The sequence below is a fragment of the Gymnoscopelus braueri genome (genome assembly GCF_963280865.1).
Source record: "Gymnoscopelus braueri genome assembly, chromosome: 22".
Classification (NCBI taxonomy): Eukaryota; Metazoa; Chordata; class Actinopteri; order Myctophiformes; family Myctophidae; genus Gymnoscopelus; species Gymnoscopelus braueri.
In genome coordinates, this window is record NC_137624.1 from 35,682,255 (window position 1) to 35,709,395 (window position 27,141).

Consider the following 27,141-nt stretch of genomic DNA (forward strand, 5'->3'; position numbering starts at 1 on the left):
TGCAGCAGAGAGTTGACCAAGCACATGGTCAATTTCGTTCAAGTGAGCTGCAGGGGCCGTGCTTCGGATCAAAATGTCGTCAACGTAAATGACGGTACCTCTTGAAGCGGCGTCAGGGCAGGCTTTGTTCAAGAAGATGTTAAATTCAGCTGGGGAGTTCGAGAAGCCAAAAGGAGCACGGTTGAAGGTGTATTGCCTATTGGCAAACGTAAAGGCCAGTTTGTACTGGTCATCCGGATGTACGGGGACGGTCCAGAATCCACTGGCAATATCGATGCTTGTGAAAATTTTAGCATCTCTGACCTTGGGGAGCTCTTGCTCCAACTGGGTCATGGGCCAGCGGGACAAAGGCACCTGCTTGTTTAGTTGGCGGTAGTCAATAGTCGGTCGCCATTTACCCGATTTCTTAAGGACCGGCCAAAGAGGAGAGTTAAAGGTCGAATTACATGGTCTGATGATGTTCTTGTGTAGCATCTCATTTATGATGCCCTGTACCGGTTCGTAACTAGCCAACGGAATCTTATATTGCCTGACAAAGGTGGGAGGGGCCTCAGGTCGCGTGGGGATGCGGACTGTGTGTATATTGGTAAGACCACAGTCCAGTGAATCACGGGCAAAGATCTTACTGTATTTGTACAGTAATTCATGGAACTGTTGTTTGGTCCCCTCGTCACTGGCTGCCTCAGCTTGCGTGATAACCTGTTGGACTTCGTTTTTGAAGCCCGGATAAGGTTCGGTTTCCCCCTTTGGGGTTTCAGGCGAGGTTTGTGCCGCAGTATCACCACTTGTCACGTCGAGGCTGTAGATTACCATGTGGTCATCGTCATCCACTTCAATCCTGCCCACTGAGTCAGGGCTAATTGGAAGCAGAGATGCCATGGCGATAAGGCCGGTAGGGAGCGTGAAAGCTACATTTGGGCTGACCCGGTGTGGTCGGAGGTTAGTAGGAACCTTTCCTATTACCGGTATGGTCAGCTCAAAGTCGTGGAAGTCAGCACTTATCAGTGAGCCAAGAGGGGTAGCTCTTGGCAGAGCGATATCGTCGTAGGTGTGATTATTCACCAGCAAATAGGTTGCTCGGTTAATAATGTCCATCAAAGGAGTACCACTCAAGGAGAGTCCTAATTCAAGAAATTCCTGGGACGGCTGGAAGAATACCAGTGGCAGTAAAGGTTCATGTCCAGGGCGGACATTAAGTCTTACTGAGACGTCAGCGGTTCGAGCAGGAACTACGGCGTAGTGTTCGTTTATTACACCGCACACCTCAGGTATCGTCTGGGCAGCTTTCAGCTGTCCAGGGGTGTAAGTATGATGGTTGGTTGGGTTAAGAGCCAGAGACCACATTACGTCATTAACAGTGTCCAGGACTGCAGCAAGTCGTACTGCAAGGTCTGCCCCCAAATAGACAGTGTGTGGCAGATCTGGGACCACCAGGAAGGCATGAACACAGATTTTGTTCCCCCATTGTAATGGCAGGACACACAAGCCTGTAGCGATAGCAGTAGTGGGGCGCTCGGTTCCCAGAGGAAAACGTAGAGCCCTGGGGGTCAACTGTACATTAGTACCGGTAGCTTGCAGTAGTTTAAACAATCCCAAGCTTATAGCAGAGAATTCGGACCACAAAGCCAGGACGGCATCTGGGACTAGAGCCTGAGTGATCATGACGCCGTCTACAATTCCCGGTGAGTAGCATTCTGGGGCAGCAGATGGGCTTAGTGAACACAAGAATGCTTGAGTGCCAGTCAAGTTATTCATTCGGGGTTCGGGAACCATAGAAGCGTCAGTGCTATTGTTCTCTGAGGTCATGGATGCATCAGACCCTTGTTGGTCAAGATTGATGCTGCCCAGAGCCATGCATGTTGACTCAGGAGGCGACGTTCCGCAAAGGGGCTTTGGTTCACGCACCGTGGCCCATATCTTCAGATTTGCAAAGTCTATCAGTGGCTCAAAGCGATTAAGGAGGTCCAATCCAATCAGAAGCGGAACATTGTTCAGAGGTGACACATAGAATGGATGAACCAGTGTCATTGGGCCAATTTCCAGGTGACACAATGCCACCTTGTCTACTTGGGTCACATCTTTTGTGTAAGCTTGAAGATTGATTGGTTTGCAACACAGCTTGAGTTCACGGTTGGCTTGACGAGAATGGTCTCTAAGGGCACAGAACAAGTCGTATGACATCAGAGAGATATCCGCTGCAGTGTCTACCAGGCCTTCGTGGGTAAGTGCGTTCTCAAGTGTGATTTCTAAATATAATTTCCGAGCCACACCCCGAGTGGTCAAGTTGGAAAGCAATTGTGGAAACCGGGGGTCGGCAAGGGGGTCCACTGGTTGTTGGTTATTTGCTTCACCACTAGGGTTAAGTTGGATCGTAAGGACGGCACTCTCATTCCCAGTGGATAAAGGAAATGGTGTTTCGTCCGTGCCTCTGGAGCTAAAGGTCAAACAGGCTGATTCTGAGGTCAGGGAGGCTAGCTGTTCCCTGACAACAGTTGAGCTCTGTTGTTTGAGAACCAGGATATCGTCACCCATTGTTTGTGGAGGTAGAGCCATTGACTGCACACATAGAACACTCTTAGCATCTCCGTATGAAGGGGGCTTGTCGTCAGTGCGTTTTGGTGGGCCTCCCTTCGTGGGTGAATCATCTGGTTTGCCTTTAGTAAAAGTACGTTTAGTCCTCCAGGCACGGCGTGTATTATCATTTGAAGCCACTGGTGGAGTAACCTTATTGGCTTTCTCCATCCTGTCCATTTGGGCCATAAGCTTAATCAGAAGCTTGTCAGAGAAAGTTGACCTTTCAGGGTCAACATTTCCTAAGCCAGAACGTGACTCAGTCGAGTCCGCAGGTGGCGAGGGAGACCCTGGCCTATTCTCGAAACGAAGTCTCCTAAATGGAGGGGTTACACTACGCTCTTGCGATGGGGATTGGGAAAAACGGTCCGGGGACCGGTTCTCAGTCCGTGGCGTGTAGCGAGGAGTGGCATAACGGTCCGGGGACCGGTTCTCACTCCGTGGCGTGTAGCGAGGAGTGGAATTTCCTTGGTATGCACCCTCCAACTCCATTGAGTATACGTCTTTGGAACCAGGCAGGCGTGATTTACTTGACAAGTTTGTTATGGAGACTCTGTTTGCATGTTCCCGCAAGACTGAACTATGCATGTTGTCAGGGCTGACAAGATGTATAAGAGGGTCACGGATAGATGGATGGAGATTCTGAATAAAGAGCGTTTTGAGATTCACATCCTCTTCCATGTTTACCTCTATTCTGGAGCCGAAATACGCTATTCGCAATTTTCCGTAAAACATGTTTACACTTTCCCCGGGTTTTTGCCTTGTATGCATGGCGATAGTGAGGTTCCCTCTGATATTGGGGTCAGAGAACTCAGTTAGCATTGCCTGCTTTAGTGAGTCATAGTTATTTTGGATAATTGGCGATTGTCTCAGAAGGAACTTTCTCACGTCCCGGTTGGAAGTAGCGTTTATTAGATAGAGCTTTTGATCCATCGTGGCTTGAGGATACTCTGCAAGGCGCCTGTCTAAGTCTTGTAGGTACAACACAGTGTCTCCTGACCCGTTGGCATCGGGTTCGAACTTAGTAATAGATCTTGCGATCTTATCTAGCGTCTGGTTTGTCAATGAAGGAAGTAGAGGGAAACCAGATGGAGGAAAAGTGATTTTAGGTGTTGGGCCAGGCATCATATTTGAGTACTCCACGAGAGGTGGGTACGGAGATCCTGGCGGTATGTATTGCAGTGACGGGGTACCCTGGTAGGGGTATGACTGGTTTGGAACAGCGGGTACACCAGAAGGCAGCCTTGTAGGTGCCTGTGGGAATTGTAGCCCATCGTTAGCGGGAATTGACAAAGGGTTGGAGAAAAAGTATGGTTTTTCATTGGCCTGAGACTGTAGACGTTCTGAACGTGCTCGTTGTCTTCTTGACAAAACAGGGTCGTTGTTTGCGTCATACAGATTTTGTATGAAAGCAGGTTGAGCGGGGTTTGGACCCACATTAGTTTTGCGATAAAATTCTGTCAGGCCCACTGGCTCGGTTTTAAACTGCAAAACCTCAGGGGTTGTCTGAATTGTTCCAGTAAAGGGGGCTTGTGTATTCATTTCCCCCTCTCTTCTCCTCCATTCAGGAATAGAGGGAAGCAGAATATTTTCAAGGACAGATGCATCAGGAAGAGAAGCGGTGCCTTGTGTATCCTCAATTGTTCTGTCAGGAGGGAGCGAATCATCATCTGAGTTGTGATCCTGTTTTCCAAACAAAGCCACTTTGAGAAAACTAATCTTGGTCTTTTGTTGAACTATCTTTTCAGATGCCCTGGCCAAGAGATCACGGCCTTTTTGTTCTAATTCTTTAACTCCTGCGAGCTCATCCCGATAGCTGGTAATGATTTTTACAGAGGAATTGGCATTGCCCGTCGTTTCAAGCAGATTCTGTTTGAGCTCGGTGACTTGCTCTTCCATTTCAATGCCATATTCGTTAGCCCGATCCAAGCGGTTTTTGAAATCCATGGCTGCCTCATGGCTTTGCTTTGCCTTTCCTATTTCAGCTTCAGCAGTGATTTGGTGAGCGCGTATTGCTTGCTCGAATTGGGTAACACCCTCTGCTGCTGATTGAACCTTTTGACGTAGTTCATTTAATTGCTCCTCCATTGTACGCATTCGTCCGGTTGACACGCTTAGTTCAAGTGTTACACTGGATAATGTTCGCCGTATAGCAGTCAGCGACTCCTGTTGTATTTGACAAAACCTATGAACATTGAGCAAAACTGTTCGAATGGTTTTGGGGATATCTGGTGGTGATGAGGAAACAAGATCAGATGCTATCGCTTTTAGGTTAGCATCTATGGTGTCCTCTGTTGCCGCTTCTAGTGTTTCCAGGGTTCTTGGATCAAGGTCCTTGGATAACAGCCCGACTACAGTGTGTATCTGATCAAAGGTTTCTGGCCCACTTTGTGAGTTGTTGGAAGACGAAGACATTTTGAATCCTGGTGGGTTTGTTTCAAATTGTCAATTTAATTTGAAATATAATAGCCTTGGGGTTCTAATTAAATTGAAATAAAGTAACTTGATTCAAATTGTCAATTTAATTTGAGATATAATAGCCTTGGTGTTCTAATTAAATTGAAATAATGTGACTCAATGTAATGAGTAGGTTTGTATTTAGTGCTATAGTGAGAAGAACAATAAAACTGCCCTGTTTGGTTAGAGGAGCTGATATTATAGTTACCTCTAATAACAGTGCAATGAAAGTTTACTGTTAACTTTTCACTATCACACACAATTGACAATTTCAATTTCACTATTCCCGATCTTCCTGTTCAGAAAGAATAGGAAGGAGAAATTAATGAGCAGTGTAAATTAATTGAGAAATTAATCTTTAAATAACACTGCTTGAATATACCACCTAATGGGGATTAACAATAGTCTGTCAGAGTATACTGTAATACTGTGAAACCTTAGAAGAGAAAGCAGGCCAAGTGGTCAAAATGAGGTTAGTTATACTCTTTTTACTCAAAAGAGAATGTAAGCCGATCTACAAGCTTCATGCAGTGGTTTAAGAGAAGTGTAGAGTATTAACAGGGCAGTTCAGAAGTATTCAGAACTGGTCTGCTAATACTGACAAACGCAGAAACAATGAAAAGGCCTCTAATAATATTTTGCAAGGGTGCTGTGACTCGAGTTGACCACTGGAAGGCGACAAAGCACTCAGATTTAGCCTAGCTGTAACAGGAGAGGTAGGGAGGAGCACCTAAGCACACGTAGCAACGTGGGTGTTACGGTTCCGTCCCCAGAGAGGAGGAGTTGATGACGTGTGTAGTGGTGTAAGTAACTAGACCACCCCTGAGCGAAGGGGCTGAAAGCCTGCGTGGTGACGTAATCAAACGTGCAGGGTGGTTGACCTTACGTCTATGACTTACACGGGTATGTGTTTTGGACTACAACATGTGGATTGACAAGACTACAAATGGCGGAGTGATCTCCAGCTCGTATTGTCGTCACAGGTTTATAGTCCAAAAAACACTCGCAAAACACAGACCAATGAAGAGCCTTTGTTTGGTACAGCGCTTGCTTTGCTGTCTAGTGGGAAATGAAAATTGAAACTTTATAAAAACCAAGTTTGCGCGCGACCATTAACTTAGTTAGAATATAAATGTTTCCACAAAATATCCCCAACTGGTATTATTTTATGGATTTTCAATGATCACACCAGCAGCCTAATATTGACTTAATTCACCCGCAATTCAATCTCTAAAATCAGTAAGGAACGCAATTGTCTTAAAATACATCCTACGCAATGATAATGATTAAATTTCAGGGAATGCAATATTAATATGGATTTATGCACGGGGAACGTAGGCACGTGAATCTATCTTACTTCAACCCAAGAGCAAAGGGAGGCTCATATCTAACTGGTTGTTGTGAAAACACCCAGGAATGCACCCACTATAAGGTGTATTAAAAATACACTGAACGGTCGACCGGCTCTGTTTTTCAGCACAGAGTTTACTTACAACAATTTAAACCACACAGTTATAGTGGATGAAACTAAGCACAACACTAGGCAATACTCCACGGTGGACAGAGATGTGGCTTTGATCATTCAATTAAAAATCGTCGGATCAAAAACACCCCGTCACAAACGGGACACTAGTTTTTAATTGACTTAACATCAACGCGTTTACACCATTAAAAGCAACAGCTGATAAATCAGCCACGCTTTTAATATGAACACGGACCGCAATTTCCAGTTATGCTGGTTGTAGGGCTACTGACTGAATTTATAATCTATAAGGGCAGAGCATCCCTGTTTTTGATTATAATTTGTTTCTGGGCCACAGAGAAAGGATATATTCCTTCTTAAGCTTATAATATGGTACCAATAATTCAAACAATTTGGGAAGTTAACTTGAACAACGTTTGACAGACAGAACTGTCAGAATATCACAGGCTTAATTCACCCTATTCTAGCCACCAAAATGTGTACTTATACGTTGTTGAATGATGTTTGAATGAACTAAAACATGCCTCACTCGGGGCACCAATTATGTAGTGTGAATGACTACGTAACTATGATAAATTTAGTTATTATGATAAATATCCATTAAATGAATTTAATGACGATTTATCACCAGTTTACCTCATTAATTAATAATTATACAGATCAGTCTCATATACTCTGAAGGATTTGAATTCTTTTTGAAGCAGGGTCAATATATCATTCACCAACGTATAAATATGACATTAGAAAGTCTTTTTCTAATCAAACAAGTTTATTACTCAATTGCACAGTGGAGACAGTATGACACAGTCCACAGCATAGTGGCAATTAATAAAACAACAGTTGAAACACAGCAGTGTTACAAGATGTAAATTCTGTTGGAATTGTTGATTAAATCATTTAAAAGAGAGTAAATATATTGGGCACTTTATATCTTTCTGAGCTCTTTGTGGTGAAGAAAGGGAGAGAGAAAAGAAGGAAAATAGATAGAAATAGAAGAAGACAGTTCAACCAGAAGTTCTTTGCATCAGTTGATCAAACAAAAGTTATTACAATTGCATCTGTTGCCATGACATCATAATCAAATGAAACAGACCTCTTTGTTTGGCAATCTGATCAGCCGTAGTAATTTGACGATGGTCTTCGAACCTCTTCCAGGACTAGGCTCAGCAAAGTTTGTATGACTCCTTTTCCAGGGCACAGAAATAGAGGCCACAGTCTTCTTTTTGCGAGAGAAAGAGAGACAGTGGTGGGGACTGGGTGTCCGATGGTAGATTTCTGTTTTTCTCTCTCTCTCTCTCTCGACTTTGATCCTTGATGCACTGATTTTCCTGGTTCAGAATGACTTTTCCCAGGAGTGTGCTAATCTTTACGGGAGAGAAGATTGTCACTTTTTGATGAACGGTTCCTGCAGCCTTGACTTGAAACGGCTGCAGGGAAGCTCACAGTTTACTGTGATAAGGCTTAATGCTTATGAAACTAAAAGTCCAGCTTATTAGATCGTTAGCATTATGGTATTATTTGGCCTGTTAAAAGTTGATTAGTTAGAGAAAGTTACTAATCATTTGATTCAAGTTAAAACTTCAATACTTGTATGAATTAAAAACACTTAAAACATTTAAAACACTCAAACGTGTGACAGGAGGATAGTTATAGACAGGGGGTAGACGAACGACAACTGAACTGGCAGTTGGATGGCAACGAGTGTATATCTGACCTCATTTGCATATTCCCAGTAGGTCTGTTTTTAACCTCACTGCACACTTTACGTCATGTGTTAAATGTTTCCAAAAAGGGGTCCTTTAAAGGATACAGAGAAATGAGAGAGAAAGAAAGTTAGAGAGAGTGGGAGAGAAAGAACAAGCTGAGCTTTCCTTAGTTATATTAGATCAATTATTAAAGAATCCCACACACTTTCAATATCTATAAATGCACTCAAAAACCACATTTTGATTATTCTACAATTATTTATTTACCAAGTCTTATGTCAAAACATTCAGCATAATAAACCACTGTAGAATAAGTGAAACTTCAATCAAATAGAAATATAGTTATTTGATTATAACACAATTTGCTAAAAACACAACCACACAACAAAAACATGTTTAAAACCACCTGGTAGATAAGACAGAGAGGGAGAGGGGAGTGATGTTTCACTCCTTGATTCATTGTCCAGGAAATGGAGGAATTCCCCTTTATTGCGAGGTCGACAGTTTTGCAAAGGTTCATGTTATTGCGTGGTTCTGAGTCACATGATGTTTTTTTGGTTATCCTGTGACTAACAGTCAGACTTGAGTCTCTCTTTGTCACATCCATCAAGCTGAGATGTCGCTTACCGACAAAGGACGCGTCTGGTGGTATGCTTGGGTCCATCGGATGTGCTGGTGTGTGTGTGTATGTGCATGTTAGTGCACGTGGGAGTGTGTGCTGTTTTAGACACACAGAGCTGTGAAGGGCTCCCTGGGGTCACAAAGGGTGAGATCTTATTTCACTGTACAAAGTGAGCAACACCAGCGACTGTCTCTTGTGGAGTCTATCTTCTGACCAGATGTTAATGTCAGTCATTAAACATTTATTGATCATCAGGCTGATTTATAAGCTGAATTCACTACAACTGCGTTGGAATCTGTCGGGGAGGTTCGTCATAACGAGTGCGCATTCAGATCAGGAAGTAGGCCGCGCTTTACCCAATCACATGTAGTGGGCGGGATTCACATGTCCGTCGATCTTTCCCCCTCGAAACAAACCGAAACTAATTTAACAATAGCGTCCGCGGAGCAGACAAAACCACGGAAATATATTCACATTTTAACTTACTCTTTCATCATAGAAACAAGTGGGCTTATAACCAAAACGATCCATGTTCTCTGGGAGAAGTGGTGTTAGTGTTCCGTGTAGAAATATTGTTAGTGGGAATGAAAACATAGTCGCACCAACCGGAAGTGATGCGCTGAAGGCGCATCACAAACACCGGTTTCCTTGTGCTCTGGTGTTACGTTATCGTCCGCCCAGAGCCAACAGACATAGAACAAACAGCAGAGGGCGCTGTTTTTCATTTTCAGTTGGCGATGGGTTCCCAGATTGGTCACCACATGGAGACTTGAAATGATGGATATTTTTTTTGTTTTTGTCACATTCCTAAGACAATAATTAGATGACCGGCAGCGGTTCATCAAATTATTGGCTTAGGAATGTGACAAAAACAACAAAATATCCATGAATTCAAGTCTCCATGGGGTGACTAATCGATAGAAAAAAAGTATTTTTGTTGGGTGAACTATCCCTTTAAACAGAGAAGGCAGTGCTTTCCAGCGAATGTGCAAGTTGTAAGCAGTTTGTTTATGTACATAATAGACCTATGAAATTCAACAACGTAGCTTTCTATTAATGTTAGTTGTTTGCCAGTGTAAGCAACCTTTTTTGCAGATACTGAATAAGTTCAATTCCGATTACAGTCGGCATTACAGTCATCGTAGCAAATCATCATGTGTTTTTTGTCTCTTTAATACTTCCATTGACACCGATACCGTTTCGGGAAATCGTTTAAGGTATTTCATGCTCTCGAGCATGATGACACTACATTATTTTGGGTCCAGTGAACAGTACAGTAGGTGTCACTTAATCCAGGTATGACCCCAAGATTCAATCTTGCTTTATTACACTGGGTACTTGATCTCTCCTTACTTAACCCATTAAGACCGGGAACTCATCTGTGTCATGTTAAGATTTCTTTGGCTATTAATCTAGATCTAGATTTAATCTAGAAGCTCATAGCGCGGCACCGAGTGCCGTGCTACGAGCTTGTAGATCTGATATTTTATGAAAAATCGTGAAAATCTGTGCAAATCTTTGTATTTTTAAAGCTAACATTTGTAACTCAAATCTTTGCTTCTGGGGATTCTACAAATGTCTTCTAAATCCTCCTCAGTTTAAAAAAAAACTTATGTTTGTATCAGTGGTGCTCAAACTTTTTTCATGTCAAGGACCCCCAAAATGACCCCCATCTCAAAATATGTTGTTCCAGGGACCCCCAGAAGCACTGATCGGAGTAAAATGTTTTCGCTTTAAAACATATATTCAAAGATTTGCACAAATCTTAAAAAAAAAAAATCAAAAAAATATACAAGCTCATAGAGCGGCACCGAGTGCCGCTCTATGAGCTTGTAGATCTGCTATTTTTGAATAGCCAAAGAAATCTCAAAATGACACAGATGCGTTCCCGGTCTTAATGGATTAAATTCACGGAACGATACAGCAGTGCTTTGTGAAAGTTAAGTCCATGGTATCAAAAGCCTTGAATATCATTTCTAATGCCTCTTGGCTACTTTCACATTTTAAAATGTGTGAGCTATTCATCCGTCTATTATAGCGTCTATTCCACTGAAGTAAAAAAAAAAAGAAGCAAGGTTGACAAAAGATATGAGCAGAAAGGTACATATTAATGTCTCAAAGAGATTGGATGATGTGATGGCTGCACCTCCTGCACACAACTAACGTTGGTAGCCCTTAAGCCAGTGGTTCTCAAAGTGGGGTCCAGGGACCCCCAGGGGTCCCTGAAGGGGTTCCAGGGGGTCCCCAGCCAAATTGATTCTTATAGACCAGGGGTTCTCAAACTTTTTTTATACCAAAACCCCATATTAGGAGGAGTTTTTTTTTGGTTGCCAATGTGCGGCCCCAACGGCACCTTCCCAGCGACCCCACTTTGGGTGGCGACCCATAGTTTGAGAACCGCTGATATAGACAGTTTAACCATCTATGATGGTGATGAAGTCAGCCCACTGTGTCTCTCAAAGTCCTGCACAATGAATGTGGAGATCACAACCAGCACACAGACTGTGCTGAGCTGGCAGAATGTCATCATGCTGGTGTATAGGGCTTCCTGAGACACCATGGAAATAGGGAATGTATATGGCCCACCCAGTAGTGGAAAGTAAGTATTTGCTCAAGTACTTTAAGTAAAATTTTTGAGTTATGTTTTACTTTACTCGAGTACTTCTGAATATGTTAAATAATTGTATTCGCAACGGCAAATATTGTACTTTTACTCCCACTATAATGATTTGAAAACTTTAGTTACTAGTTACTTTGTAGATTTTGATTATTATTACAAAACCAATTCAGACCTATATATTCTTTGGCAATTTGAAAATAGCTGATCTACAAGCTCAAAACGCGTCGCGTTCTGCTATTTTCAAAGGATGTTTATACATTTGAAAACGTGTTACATGGGACCTTCTGCATAATGAGGACTTTTACTTTTGGTACTTTTAAGTATATTTTGATGCCAATACTTTTGTACTTTTATTCAAGTACATTTTGAATACCGAACTTGTACTTCGGTATTCTATTCTATTCACTATTTCTACAATAGGGTATTTATTATATATGAACATAATAAATGTCTAGCATTCAAAATCAGCTGTATTTGCAATGCTTTGCAAGCATTTCTATCTGTTAAATGTAAATTGCAGATATAATTGTATAATTCTAAAGCGCGCTTTGGATGAGTTTACCAGGTTGGACTTCTTGCACTCTTGACATGGCTCCCTTGAGTACAGAAAATGTGGGGGCGGGCGGACTTGGCTGTTTAAACAACTATTTCCAGAATGTGCATAACATGCATTATTTATTGTTTATGAAAATGCAAAATGATAACATAAACATACTTTTTTAATTGTTTTATATGACCCTTATTTATACAGGTGAAGTTCCATTGAGATACACAAGCTCATTTATGAGGGAGCACGGTTTAGGGTAGCAGCAGTAGGTTACAGTATAAAAAGTTATATACGACAACGCACACGTGTGAGCATGTCAATCGGCTATTTTCAGCGAAAGCTTTCCCCACAATAACAGAAAACAGAAAGGACACTAGTATAGAACCCTGGCCCCTGAGGGACTCCGCTCAACCATATAGGGATTAAGTGTTTAACTGCTGTGCTGTACTCTGGCGACAGAATTTCCCCAGTGCAATCAATGAAGGTATAATTCTATTCTAATTCCATTATGTTCTGTTTTATTCTATTCTAAACCAAGGATATAATCAGGTTTGTGAAAACAAACAAAAAATGCTGGAAAAAAAACCCTTTCGCCCCTGAAAAATCATTATCATGTCAATCAATGACAACCAAAGGTGAAGCTGCTGTTTTTGAACCAAAAATACCTGGTTGTGTACAATATGATCTGTGAACTAGCGTGTGTGTGTGTGTGTGTGTGTGTGTGTGTGTGTGTGTGTGTGTGTGTGTGTGTGTGTGTGTGTGGACAGCTTGTATGCAAAAGCTTTTATCCCACCTGTTCTGAATGCTGCTGAGAATAATGTCAAGGGCATAGACTGCCCTCCTAATCTATAAACACCGTTATTTATTTACTGTACCTTAATGGTATGTGTACGGCTGCACCTCGCCTTCACTCTATCTCAATGCAAAAAGAACACATTGTGAATCACTGGGTGTTATAGTGCTCAGGGAGACATTTTCAGGTTATTGATGTACTTTCTCCAAAAACAAACCATGAAAATGTACTCTATTGCAGCATAATTAAAAAAAACGAATATTCAACCCTTATGTTGTGCATGTCAAATAGGTGAAGATTTTCAAAACAATTACAACAATAGTATATCCTACGCTAACAAGCTTGTAGACTAGATATTTTAAATATTTTTGCATGACACTGTTGTGCGATAAAGTATAAAATAGTGCTTATTTGATTCATTGATATATAAAAATGTGCTTTTCAATTATTCGATTAATCGAAAATACAATCAATAGCAAAATCGCAAGACAATAATCGATAGTTGCAGCGCTAGTTCCATGTTTCCAAGCAACATTGGTCCTTTGACACATGCTCCCCAAACTGGACGTGTGTGAACTTCTGCTTAGTAAAAAGTCATGATTCATTTATACTTTTAAAATCAATTATGAATCCTAAGTGAGTGAGTGAGTGTGTGTGCGTCCTGCAGGAGACTGTGTCAATGTTTGCTGTATTTCTAGTTGACACATGCCGCTGCTCCAGACCTTCTTGCACAAGTCTGGGGAGGGTGCACACTCCCGGCAGTTTAGATCCCATAACCTGGAGGGACGGATAAATTCAGTGTTGTAGTGGTGATTTTTTTTAACTAGTGGGATGCTATTTTAACGACGTCACGTGCACACACACGTGAGCGATTGCCGATTGAAATAACCTGTTTAATATGTAGGACGATTTATTAAACTCATTCACTGCCAGAGTGAATGAGTGAATGAATGACAAAAATAAATGGAACCCAGGTAGGTAATTTCCTCTTTTCTTGTGATAACATTGTCACTCACTTTTACTGTGGTGCCGTGCAGCATGCCTATAGGCTTAATAACAAGGAGGAAATGTCAGCGTGTGTGCAGCCTATTATTCAGCTGGTAATTACATGGAGAATGTCACAGACACTTTAACATACAACGTTATGCCATAGAATTCTCCACGGCCCAGGCCCCTGTTGGCTCACACAGAGCGTAAGTAGGATTCTGTGACAGAAGGCAAATTAGGTGTTAACTGGGTGTTGACACGGTGTTAATGTGTGTTTTTGCAACTAACTAATTCCTGAATGCATTCCAGGATTCCTTGAGGCAGTGGTGGTTCTCATCAAGTGGGGGACTAGGGGACTATACCCAGGCATCCTTGAGGCGGTTCCAGGGGGTCCCCAAACAAAATGGGTTAATATATCGTCGCTGTCGGAAACCTCTTATCTCCGTATTTTTTTTTTTTTTTTCATAAATTAACGACCCTACTCGGATCATACTACCGCGTCACACCAAAGCATCAAAAGTAGCAGATCTACAAGCTTGAAACGCGCCGCGAAGCGACACGTTTTCAGCTTGTAGATCTGCTACTGTCTACATTTTTTCATTTGAATCCTGAAAAGTAACATATTTGGACAAATGAGGTTTCCACCCGACAGAGACAATGTCATTTAAACCGTATTCTATACACCAGCTATTTGAAGATAGCCTATTATTTTATTCAATTAGATTATTTTTGATAATTAATTAAATCGATTGGTTCGATCAACTATCGCAACCCTAGGCCTGTCCTGTGCCTGCCTGAGAGGAAATAAATCTACCATACGTTACAGCGTTTTATTACACAGCTTGGTCGAATGCTTGATTCAGCGGTGTGTAATTTCTGGATAATGACCGCTGAGCTCTATAAGAGACCGCTGTGTAATCAAAGGCTCAGAGCACCTGCTCATATGAAGCTGCGCTGCTTGATTTAATGCCGTATCCAACATGATAGCCATGTAAACAAACACACCATGTCATTTACAACTAAATATTGCTCTCAAGAATGTTTTTGAAAACATTTGAAGCGAGAAATAGACAATGCAGTGATCAAAAATGTATTCTATTAGATCAACACATCCTTGTTTTCCGAGGCAACCGTGCCTATACCACTGGTATAGAATACGCAAGGGATAATTGACAGGTAGCCGGTCATTATTGATAAATAAATCCCATAATCCCTGTCGGGATTTATTTATCAATAATGACCGGCTACCCCTTGCGTAGCCTATTGATTGATTGATTGATTGATTGAAATTTTTATTAGGCAAAAGAATGTAAAACAACACAGTTACATTTATAATGCTTTTGTCTAAAAGGTCCGGCCAAAAAAGTCCTTGCGGACTTGTTTCCGTTGGGGTCCTTGAGTTAATTTCATAGACATATATAGTAGCAACCAAACAGTTCAAAAATCAACATGAAAATACAGATAATACAGAAAAAATACCACTATGTACAAAAAAAAAAAAAGCATTTAAGAAATATATGTACAAAAAAGGGGGGGGGAAGCATGGAAAAATAAAAATTATATACAAAAAAAGCATGAGAAATACAAAATATGTACAAAAAAGAGGAGGGGGGGGGTCGTCTGTCTACAGGGAAACTGGTACTAGCTCCTCTTTCGGCCTCCAGAAAGATGGGTTTTTAGTGCTGTTTTGAATGAGCCCAGCGAACTGCATTTTTTGAGGGATGGGGTTAGACTATTCCATTCCTTGGTGGCTGTGCTATAGAAGGAGAATTTGCCCATGTTTGTTTTATGGGTGGGTGGTACCAGATTGTTGTTTACGCTCCCTCTAGTTTCGTGGCTGTGGGTGTCACTAACTTTTTCGAGGTATTTATACAGATATGCGGGTATAGGGGGCATATCGGGCAAATCTGCATTTACAATTTTGAAGACCAGACCCATTTTTAGTTGTTTAACCCTGTCTTCCACCCTGAGCCAGCCTAGGCTGGCAAAGTGAGTGGGAGAGAGGTGGGTCATGGGCCCCAGTCCGAGAAGTAGTCGGATCAGTTTGTTTTGGGAGGTTTGAAGCTTAGTCTTCAGTGACACTGAGGTGTAGGAGTACCAAGAGGAGCTAGCATAGTCAAAAAGGGGCTGAATCAGGGCCCCTGAGAGGGTCCTGAGGGCCTGAGGGTTGACAAAAGAGGAAACTCTGCCCATAAATCTGGTTCTCTGGTTTACTCCTTTGACCACCTTTGCTGCCATGCTTTCACCTGTCAGGTATTTGTCAAGAATACATCCCAAATAGGTAATCTCTTCTTTGCTAGTGATGATTGTGTCATCGACTTTGACCTTGAAGTCAACTACCTTCATTTTACTGAGGGAATGTTTGGTCCCAAATAGGATGGATTCAGTTTTCCCAAGGTGTAGAGACAGTTTGTTATCAGTAAGCCAGGTACGGATTTTTGAGAGTTCAGAGCTGAGAGCTTCCTCAACTTGCAACTTGTCCTCACCCGATATCAGGAGTGCCGAGTCATCAGCGAACAGGAACAGTTTGCAGTTACAGGCAGCATTCATGTCGTTAATGTATAGAAGGAACAGTAACGGCCCTAGAATGCTGCCTTGAGGAACCCCGCAGCTCACCGGGAGGGATGAGGACATGGTTCCGTTGATGTCAACCACTTGTTCTCTACCCTCCAAGTAAGATCTCATCCAATTTAGTGATGTGCAATCAAAACCAATCGCCCTCAGCTTATCAAGTAGAATTGCGTGGTTTACAGTGTCAAACGCCTTTTGGAGGTCCAGCATGACCATGCCACAGTATTTGCCCGAGTCTACCTCACGTTTGATGTAGTCGGTCAAATATAGTAGGCATGTGTCAGTGGAGTGGGATGTTCTGAAGCCTGATTGGAATTCAAACAACAGTTTACGCTCGCTGAGGTAGCTGTTGATTTGTTCTTGGATTGATCGCTCTATAACCTTTGAGATGGAACAAAGGATGGAAACAGGCCTATAGTTGCCAGGATCTAGTTTGCTTCCTTTTTTAAATAGAGGGATTACTCTTGCCAACTTGAATTCTTGTGGGACGTGACACTGACTGATGGATAAGTTTGTAATGTGGGCTACTATGGGAGCAATGGAGACCGCTGCGTCTCTGAGGAATCTGGTGGGGATGTTGTCAAGGCCGGTGGCCTTGTTAGGCCACCGGCCTACCAGTGGTTCTCAACCTTTTCAGGTCACAACCCCCCAAAATAAGCATTATTTGAACTGGGGACCCCCCACAATGACAAGCACTTGGAATTGTAGGAGTTGAGGCATTACATTTACTTTGACTCAGAGTTACCACAGATACATATTGTGAAAATAGCCGATCTACAAGCCCACAACGCCTCGCAACGCAAAACAAGACAAAACAAGACAAGACAAGACAAGGCAATTCTTGCCTCTTTCTTACATTTCACAATTTGGCCAATGTTAGAACAGTTTTTTACAGTATAGTTTGTCGTTGGTCTTCTTTATGTTCTTTCTTCTTTTTTTGTATTAAAAGGGTCTTAAAAGTCCTTAAACTGACATGTGGGGGGTCCCCACATTGAAAACCACTCTGTTACAGCGTTATAGCATTAAAGTGTACCCCAGGCAAAAAATGTGAGTGACTGTAATGGATGCAGCTCTTTGAACACATTCCTGCAGCGGTCAGGCTTTTTTACAAGTGAATTTTGTTCTTCTGCAACTTTTGAAATCTACATTAAACGTGACATTCTGTTGAGAATTATATAGGTTCCATAGAATAATTGCATCTCTCACAAAACTCGGTACAGGAGCTACATCAACCATTACAAAATAAAAAAGAGATATCTGTCATCTTATCAGTCGTGATGTTCTCTTGCCAGAAATGAGTGTGTTCCATAAAGTAATTGCATCTGAGCACGTGAAGTGCCTGCACGTCTCTCTCTCTCTCTCTATCACTCACACACACACACACACACACACACACACACACACACACACACACACACACACACACACACACACACACACACACACACACACACACACACACACACACACACACACACACACACACACGAACACACACTTTCTGCCTCACTCTATCCGTGCATTCTGTCCACATTTTTTAGGATATCGCACCAGAGTCAGAGTGCGTGTGTTGAAGCAAGTTAGTACAAATTGCATATGTATGCCTTCTGACTTCTTGTATATTCCTGATTGCTGCTATAGATACCATACCTGTCATCATGAAATGTTTAACTTCATTACACCTAGTTGTTATATTGCATTGTTGTGTTATTATCACTGTCTTTGCTGAACATGTCCCATCAATATTTCACTTATTGTTCTGAGCGAGTGACAAATAAACGCTTCCTGATTGATTTTTGATTTTTTTTCCCCTTGTTTTATTCTTATATTAAGAATTTAAAATGTAATAATGATAACATCACAGTAAATTGGTGCCTGGCGGTGCAACAAGTTAGTGCACTAACATTATACTATTTAATAATTGAGTTTTCAAATATTTATTTACTTGATCTTGTTATAACGACCATTCAAAGTCATTGGGTGATGTGTGTGTGTGTGTGTGTGTGTGTGTGTGTGTGTGTGTGTGTGTGTGTGTGCAATATGATGACTGGAGTTACTATAAACACAACCCCAATCTACACATTTTTTTCTGTAAAGGACACTGCTATCCATTCTACATGTCCTGCTGCCATTTACATGTACAATTAACAACTCTTTCCATATCCTCATGTGTGAGAGTCTCTCCCTACGTCCTCTTGTTATTCTTGTCTCTATAGAAACCTCATTTGAAACCTCAGTTTTACATCCTCCCTGTTTAGTTTCTATGCCCATAGAACAACTGAAATGATAAAACACAAAAAGGTTAGTGTAAATGAAATCTTGCCACGGCACAAACTAAACTACAAACTATGCCTGTCTTATGAGTCAACATAGTAAGCAGGTAAATACAATATGTAGTGTAATACTTGTTTAAGCATCACATTATTTTATTTATAATACAAAATATTATATATTTATATACATTGATAAATGATTATGAAATAATGCATTATAACATGGTAGAACAAACATTATCTAAAACACATTAAAACATTATTTCTACTCGCTTTTATTCATCATAAAATAATAATCATTTGTAAATGTGATATATATTGAGTTTTTTTCGTGGTTTATATGATATCTCTTTAACATGTATTGAGACTTCATAAATCATGTGCTAAATCTACCAAAGTGGTTAAGTGAGACATACAGTGACATCTTCTCTTTGCTGTATGTTTATAGCTCATCATGATCATAGCCTTGATCAGTTCAAACAAAGAGGTGTCAAACATGTTCACCCTTCTTTCCCCCTCTGAGAGGGCAGGTGATTTTTGTCCTCTTTGAGAGCATTTACATCTGTATAAGAGATGTCCACTTGTGATCACCCAGAATGCAACTGGTGAACAGGTCCATAAACACCCGGAATGAAATACATCTAAAGATTGACTTCACATTGCAACTTAATTAAAAAATATGTTGAGGGCATAGTATACACATTCAAGGTGCAGATGTATTATCTATGAAGACAGTGAGTTTAGAATCATTTAGTTTTAACATATTTTTCATCTTTATCTTGTTGTAATGACCATTCAAAGTAGTAATTTGGTGGTTTGACATGTACAACATATTTAAGAGGATATCGCACCAGAGTCAGAGTGTGGTGGTAATGTTGTAAAAGTACATATGAGTAGCTATGGGATGTATATGTTTCCTGGAGAAGAAATTGGACGACTCAGTCAAAAAATAGGCCTCAGAGCGCCTTTTTATTTGTAAGACAATTACAAAGAGTTAAATACAGAACAACAAGGGGGTGTTTCTCCTTGTAAAATGTCTGTCATGTTTGAATATTCACTCAATATCCACTCATGTAAGACTGTACAACAATAACAACAGTTATGTAGATAATCAGACCAGACGGTAGGAGAAGGTGGCTACTCAAGTGAAATGAATGAATGTCAAAATGACAAAACTGACAGAACTAATTTAACTTTGAGCATGAAGCTCTCAGATGGCTCCCCTTCCTTGATTTCCCCTAAATAGTCCATATATACACATGTGTAACTTTAACATTCCAAAATGTTCTTCTGGAAACAAAATATGACCATGTTAATCCACAAAAGCCTGTTATTTGGGGTCAAGTTATCCCTGTCAGTTATTCACAAACCAGGGCCACCTGGTGAGACAGTGACACATCTAATTGTAATCAATGACCACATTTGCATGGATATAGGTCATTTTATAAAGACCGCTTAAGCGACCATTCACAGGACAAAAGGAATGTTGCAGTGCAGGTGTGAAGTGGGCGAGGGAGATATTTCTAGAGACCTTGTAATTCTAGAGTACACAAGATATTTGCCAAATAAATGACCATGCTGTGATGTAAAATAAAGACTATGAACATAATATAGCAAGCAGTTATTCCTTCACCTCACCAGGTTGTATTGTTCTGAAGGGATTTGGAGCAATTGTGTAAAATAGGAACCTGAATTGCCTATCTATCTTAATGGCTCTGCTTCAATAGCAAGATTGAGAAATTGCATTCACAAAGCAGCCCACCACCACCAGGGTTTAGAACATATAGGAAAAAAATTAACTATACTTCAATGAAAACAATGTTGACAGAAAAATATTGTAAACCTTGAATATAAAACATATTTTTGGTCAGCTGTTGCACCTTGACCTCTCACCATGACACAAGGGTTAATAAGCAGAACATTGTACATCCCATTTTAAGACCTGACTCAGATGAGAGAATTATTTCATATTCACTCATATATTAATTAATGAGTGAATACAACATTGTTGAAGTCTCATATTATTAATGAGTGAATACAACATTGTTGAAGTCTCAAGATACTGATTGCCTGTTTACTGTTCATGCATTTCATAATATATGCATTTATAAACATGGGGTGTCATATTCATATATGTTATATAAATCTTATAGGAATGAAGACAAATTTGAATTACATGAAGATTACAAATCAATTCATCCACCCACAAATGGATGCCCTTGGTTCTCTTGTAACAGAAAGTCAACAGTTTCTAGGAGGTTGCATGGATGGAGCATGTCTGGGGGATGAGGGAGGGGTGGAGCACATGTAGGGACATATAGAAGTATGTTAGGCTGTGATTGGTGGAGAGATGGTTGTATTGTTCTCTTTGTCCAATCATTCAAAGCAGTTACTGGCTTCACCCCAGGCTCCCTAGTATAAGAAGAGTTTGTAGTTGTAATGTATCCACAACTCCTCCAGGATATCAATCAATTCTGGTCAGATCTGACTGTGGACTCCAGAATTCAGTGGAAGATGAACTCTCTCAACCCAACCAGGAACAGTTCTGCTGAACAGGAGGGACCCAAAGAAAATGGTATGTTACATTCTCTATCGCCTTTCTAGTTTTAATTTCCCTGCCCTGAGTACAAATGTTTTATTACTTTCAAGTTTTTTTTTAATTAAGCAGTCTCACTACTTGTCTCAATCTTATACTCTTTGTCTAAATCTCATACTTTGTCTCAAAATTGTACTTTGTGTTTCATTTTAATTTGACATGTAGCTTTATTCTGCTCTTTATTGCTGCTTTGTTTTCTCAGCCTGTTGCTTTTGTACTCTACATGTCACATTTGTACTCACATTTGTACTCACACATTTGTATGCACTTCTCTTAACCATACTTCCTTTGTCTTTCTGCAATCCAGTGTCAAATCATCAGCCTGGCTTCCCTGTGCTACCAGTGAATGAAAAAAGAAGCGTGGCTAAACTAAAACGACATTGTGATCAGTGTGGACAACACTTTAGTTGCATGTCCAAACTTAAAGTACATCAGAGAATTCACACTGGAGAGAAACCCTATGGGTGTGATCAGTGTGGACAACACTTCTCTGTAATGGACAACCTTAAAACACACCGGAGAATTCACACTGGGGAGAAACCCTATAGCTGTGAACAGTGTGGACAACACTTCTCTCAAATGGCCAACCTCAAAAGACACCAGAAAATTCACACTGGAGAGAAACCTTATGGGTGTGATCAGTGTGGGCAACACTTCTCTTTGATGTCCAACCTTAAAACACACCAGAGAATTCACACTGGAGAGAAACCCTTTGGATGTGATCAGTGTGGACAACACTTCTCTGTAATGGCCCACCTTAAAACACACCAGAGACTTCACACTGGCGAGAAACCTTATGGGTGTGATCAGTATGGACAACACTTTTCTCAAATGTCCCACCTTAAAACACACCAGAGAATTCACACTGGCGAGAAACCTTATGGGTGTGATCAGTGTGGACAACACTTTTCTCAAATGTCCAACCTTAAAACACACCAGAGAATTCATACTGGAGAGAAACCTTATGGGTGTGATCAATGTGGACAACACTTCTCTCTAATGGCCCACCTTAAAACACACCAGAGAATGCACACTGGAGAGAACTCCTAATTTGGTCAATTCAGAATTAATTTTACTCAGTTAAGCAGCCTAACATGTCATATATGCACATATCAATGAACAAATAATGTGAACAGTGTGACAAGCGCTTCATTAAAAAGGATCAGAAATTATGCAACATGATGACCCATTGTTGTTCTTCTAAGCAGTTGTTTATTAAAGGTATCATGACATGTTTTATTTGGGGTTTTATGACCTCAATTACACCCAAAAAAACTGAACTTAGAACATTCAGTGGATTTTCTGTGGTCTGGGGTTTTCTGAATAATTAGGCTGAAAAGTAATCTGAGCTTGGCCCTTCGACAGTGAGGTCACAGTCGATTAATCCCGCCCACTCTCCTCCTCGCCCCTCCCCTCCCCTCCCCTATCCTTTACTTTGGGGGGGGGGGGGGGGGGCGGAGCAGAGTCGATGATTGACAGGCAAAATCCCTCACCAGCGACACCCGCAGGCAAAGATTTCTTTTTTCATTGCAGTTGAAAAGGCTTTAGAAATGTGAGAGAAAAACACCTGCCATGGATCACTGGAATGGAATTTTCACTTAAAACTTTTTGTACACTTTTGAAGGACCAGGACAAAGACTTTGAATGTGGTGTAAAAGTGAATGTCATTAAACCTTTAAGTCTGCTGCGCTGTTATGAATTACATGTATATTAGCATTGCCGTTATAGATGTTTGGACACTAGTGTGAAAGGAACATGAAACGTAGTGCATGTAGTTTTCAAAGTAGTAAAGTAATGATAGAAAAGCACAGGTATGATGGTGTCTGGTGTTGAAGCAAGTTAGTACAAATTGCATATGTATGCCTTCTGACTTCTTGTATATTCCTGATTGCTGCTATAGATACCATACCTGTCATCATTAAACTTCATTACACCTAGTTGTTATATTGCATTGTTGTGTGTTATTATCACTGTCTTTGCTGAACATATCCCATCAATATTTCACTTATTGTTCTAAGCGAGTGACAAATAAACGCTTCCTGATTGATTCTTGATTTTTTTCCCCTCGTTTTTTTCTTATATTAAGAATTTAAAATGTAATAATGATAACATCACAGTAAATTGGTGTCTGGCGGTGCAACAAGTTAGTGCACTAACATTATACTATTTAATAATTGAGTTTTCAAATATTTATTTACTTGATCTTGTTATAACGACCATAAAAAGTCATTGGGTGATGTGTGTGTGTGCAATATGATGACTGGAGTTGGAGTATGGAGTATGATGACTGGAAACACAACCCCAATCTACACATTTTTTTCTGTTAAGGACACTGCTATCCATTCTACATGTCCTGCTGCCATTTACATGTACAATTAACAACTCTTTCCATGTCCTCATGTGTGAGAGTCTCTCCCTATGTCCTCTTGTTATTCATGTCTCTATAGAAACCTCATTTGCACATGATTGCTCCAAATTCCTTCAGAACAACAGAACCAGGTAGAAGTTTGGTGAAGATGATCTTAATGTATCTTGAAAGAGTGTTAAGCACTAACATTGCAGGGTTGTTATAACACAGGGTTCATTCATTTGATACAGCTTCTGTTGGCAACAACAAATAACAATTACTACTGCTCTTCCCACGCATGTGCACACACTGACTCTTGACCTAGTACAGTGGCTGGCAGATAACATAATGTGTATGAACAATGCATAATAGTTTTACATCCTCCCTGTTTAGTTTCTATGCCCATAGAACAACTGAAATGATAAAACACAAAAAGGTTAGCGTAAATGAAATCTTGCCACGGCACGTTTGGTCAGGACAACAAACTATGCCTGTCTTATGAGTCAACATAGTAAGCAGGTAAATACAATATGTAGTGTAATACTTGTTTAAGCATCACATTATTTTATTTATAATAAAAAATATTATATATTTATATACATTGATTATAACATGGTAGAACATGTAAGAATCATTTAAACATGATCTAAAACACATTAAAACATTAATTCTACTCGCTTTTATTCATCATAAAATAATGTAATTTAATGTGTAGGAAATCATTTGTAAATGTGATATATATTGAGTTTTTTTCGTGGTTTATATGATATCTCTTTAACATGTATTAAGACTTCATAAATCATGTGCTAAATCTACCAAAGTGGTTAAGTGAGACATACAGTGACATCTTCTCTTTGCTGTATGTTTATAGCCTGTGTCAAACATGTTCACCCTTCTTTCCCCCTCTGAGAGGGCAGGTGATTGTTGTCCTCTTTGAGAGCATTTACATCTGTATAAGAGATGTCCACTTGTGATCACCCAGAATGCAACTGGTGAACAGGCCCATAGACACCCGGAATGAAATACATCTAAAGATTGACTTCACATTGCAACTTAATTAAAACATATGTCGAGGGCATAGTATACACATTCAAGGTGCTGATGTATTATCTATGAAGACAGTGAGTTTATAATCATTTATTTTTAACATATTTTTCATCTTTATCTTGTTGTAATGACAATTCAAAGTAGTCATTTGGTGGTTTGACATGTACAACATATTTAAGAGGATATCGCACCAGAGTCAGAGTGTGGTGGTAATGTTGTAAAAGTACATATGAGTAGCTATGGGATGTATATATTTCCTGGAGAAGAAAGTGGAAGACTCAGTCAAAAAATAGGCCTCAGAGCGCCTTTTTATTTGTAAGACAATTACAAAGAGTTAAATACAGAACAACAAGGGGGTGTTTCTCCTTGTAAAATGTCTGTCATGTTTGAATATTCACTCAATATCCACTCATGTAAGACTGTACAACAATAACAACAGTTATGTAGAGAATCAGACCAGACGGTAGGAGAAGGTGGCTACTCAAGTTAAATAAATGAATGTCAAAATGACAGAACTGACAGAACTAATTTAGCTTTGAGCATGAAGCTCTCAGATGGCTCCCCTTCATTGATTTCCCCTAAATAGTCCATGTATACACATGTGTAACTTTAACATTCCAAAATGTTCTTCTGGAAACAAAATATGACCATGTTAATCCACAAAAGCCTGTTATTTGGGGTCAAGTTATCCCTGTCAGTTATTCACAAACCAGGGCCACCTGGTGAGACAGTGACACATCTAATTGTAATCAATGACCACATTTGCATGGATATAGGTCATTTTATAAAGACAGCTAAGCGACCATTCACAGGACAAAAGGAATGTTGCAGTGCAGGTGTGAAGAGGGCGAGGGATATATTTCTAAAGACCTTGTAATTCTAGAGTACACAAGATATTTGCCAAATAAATGACCATGCTGTGATGTACAATAAAGACTATGAACATAATATAGCAAGCAGTTATTCCTTCACCTCACCAGGTTGTATTGTTCTGAAGGGATTTGGAGCAATTGTGTAAAATAGGAACTTGAATGGCCTATCTATCTTAATGGCTCTAATTCAATAGCAAGATTGAGAAATTGCATTCACAAAGCAGCCCACCACCACCAGGGTTTAGTACAAATGTTTTATTACTTTACTTTTCAAGTTTGTTTTTAAATTAAGCAGTCTCACTACTTGTCTCAATGTTATACTATTTGTCTAAATCTCATACTTTGTCTCAAAATTGTACTTTGTGTTTCATTTTAATTTGACATGTAGCTTTATTCTGCTCTTTATTGCTGCTTTATTTGCTCAGCCTGTTGCTTTTGTACTCTACATGACAAAGACAAACATGCAACATGATGACCCATTGTTGTTCTTGTCTGCTGAGCTGGTGTTAACCTATGTTATATGTTGACGAATTGAATGGAAACAGGACCGCAATTACTTCTTTTTTTTTAATCCTTTTAGCACACTCTTGCTGTTTTTACATTTCTGTCTAATGAAATATTCAATCAATCAATCAAATCAAAGTCTGGTGTTGAAGCCATGTAGTAGAAATGTCTTTATATATGTATGCCTTCTGACTTCTTGTATATTCCTGATTGCTGCATGTTATAGATACCATACCTGTCTTAAATAGGTTTAGCATGCCTGCTTATATAACTGTACTTATTGGCCATTGTTTCCTTAGTGGTATGTTTAACTTCATTACACCTAGTTGTTATATTGCATTGTTGGGTTAACCATGTCTTTGCTGAACATGTCCCATCAATATTTCACTTATTGTACTAGGTGAGTGACAAATAAACCCTTCTTGATTGACTCTTGATTTGTTTTTGTAACAGAAAGTCAACATTGTCTAGAAGGTTGCATGGATGGAGCATATCTGGGGGAGGAGGGAGGGGTGGAGCACATGTAGGAGTATGTAGAAGTATGTTAGGTTGTGATTGGTGGAGAGATGGTTGTATTGTTCTCTTTGTCCAATCATTCAAAGCAGTTACTGGCTCCACCCCAGGCTCCCTAGTATAAGAAGAGTTTGTAGTTGTAATGTATCCACAACTCCTCCAGGATATCAATCATTTCTGATCAGATCTGACTGTGGACTCCAGAATTCAGTGGAAGATGAACTCTCTCAACCCAACCAGGAACAGTTCTGCTGAACAGGAGGGATCCAAAGAAAATGGTATGTTACTTTCTCTACCTCCTTTATATATATTATTATATATTATTATATTTATATATATATATATATATATATATATATATATATAACCATGGTTGAATGGTAGTTAACTTCCAATTATCTAGGGGTACACTTTATGTATGTAAGTTGTACATTTGTACTCTATTCCCATTTCTCAACCATATTTCTTTGTCTTTTTGCAATCCAGTGTTGAATCATCAGTCTGGCTTACCTGTGCTACCAGCAGTGAATGAACAAAGAAGCTTGGTTAAACCAAAACCACACGGCTGTAATCAGTGTGGACAACACTTCAGTTTCATATCCAAACTTAAAATACACCAGAGAATTCACACT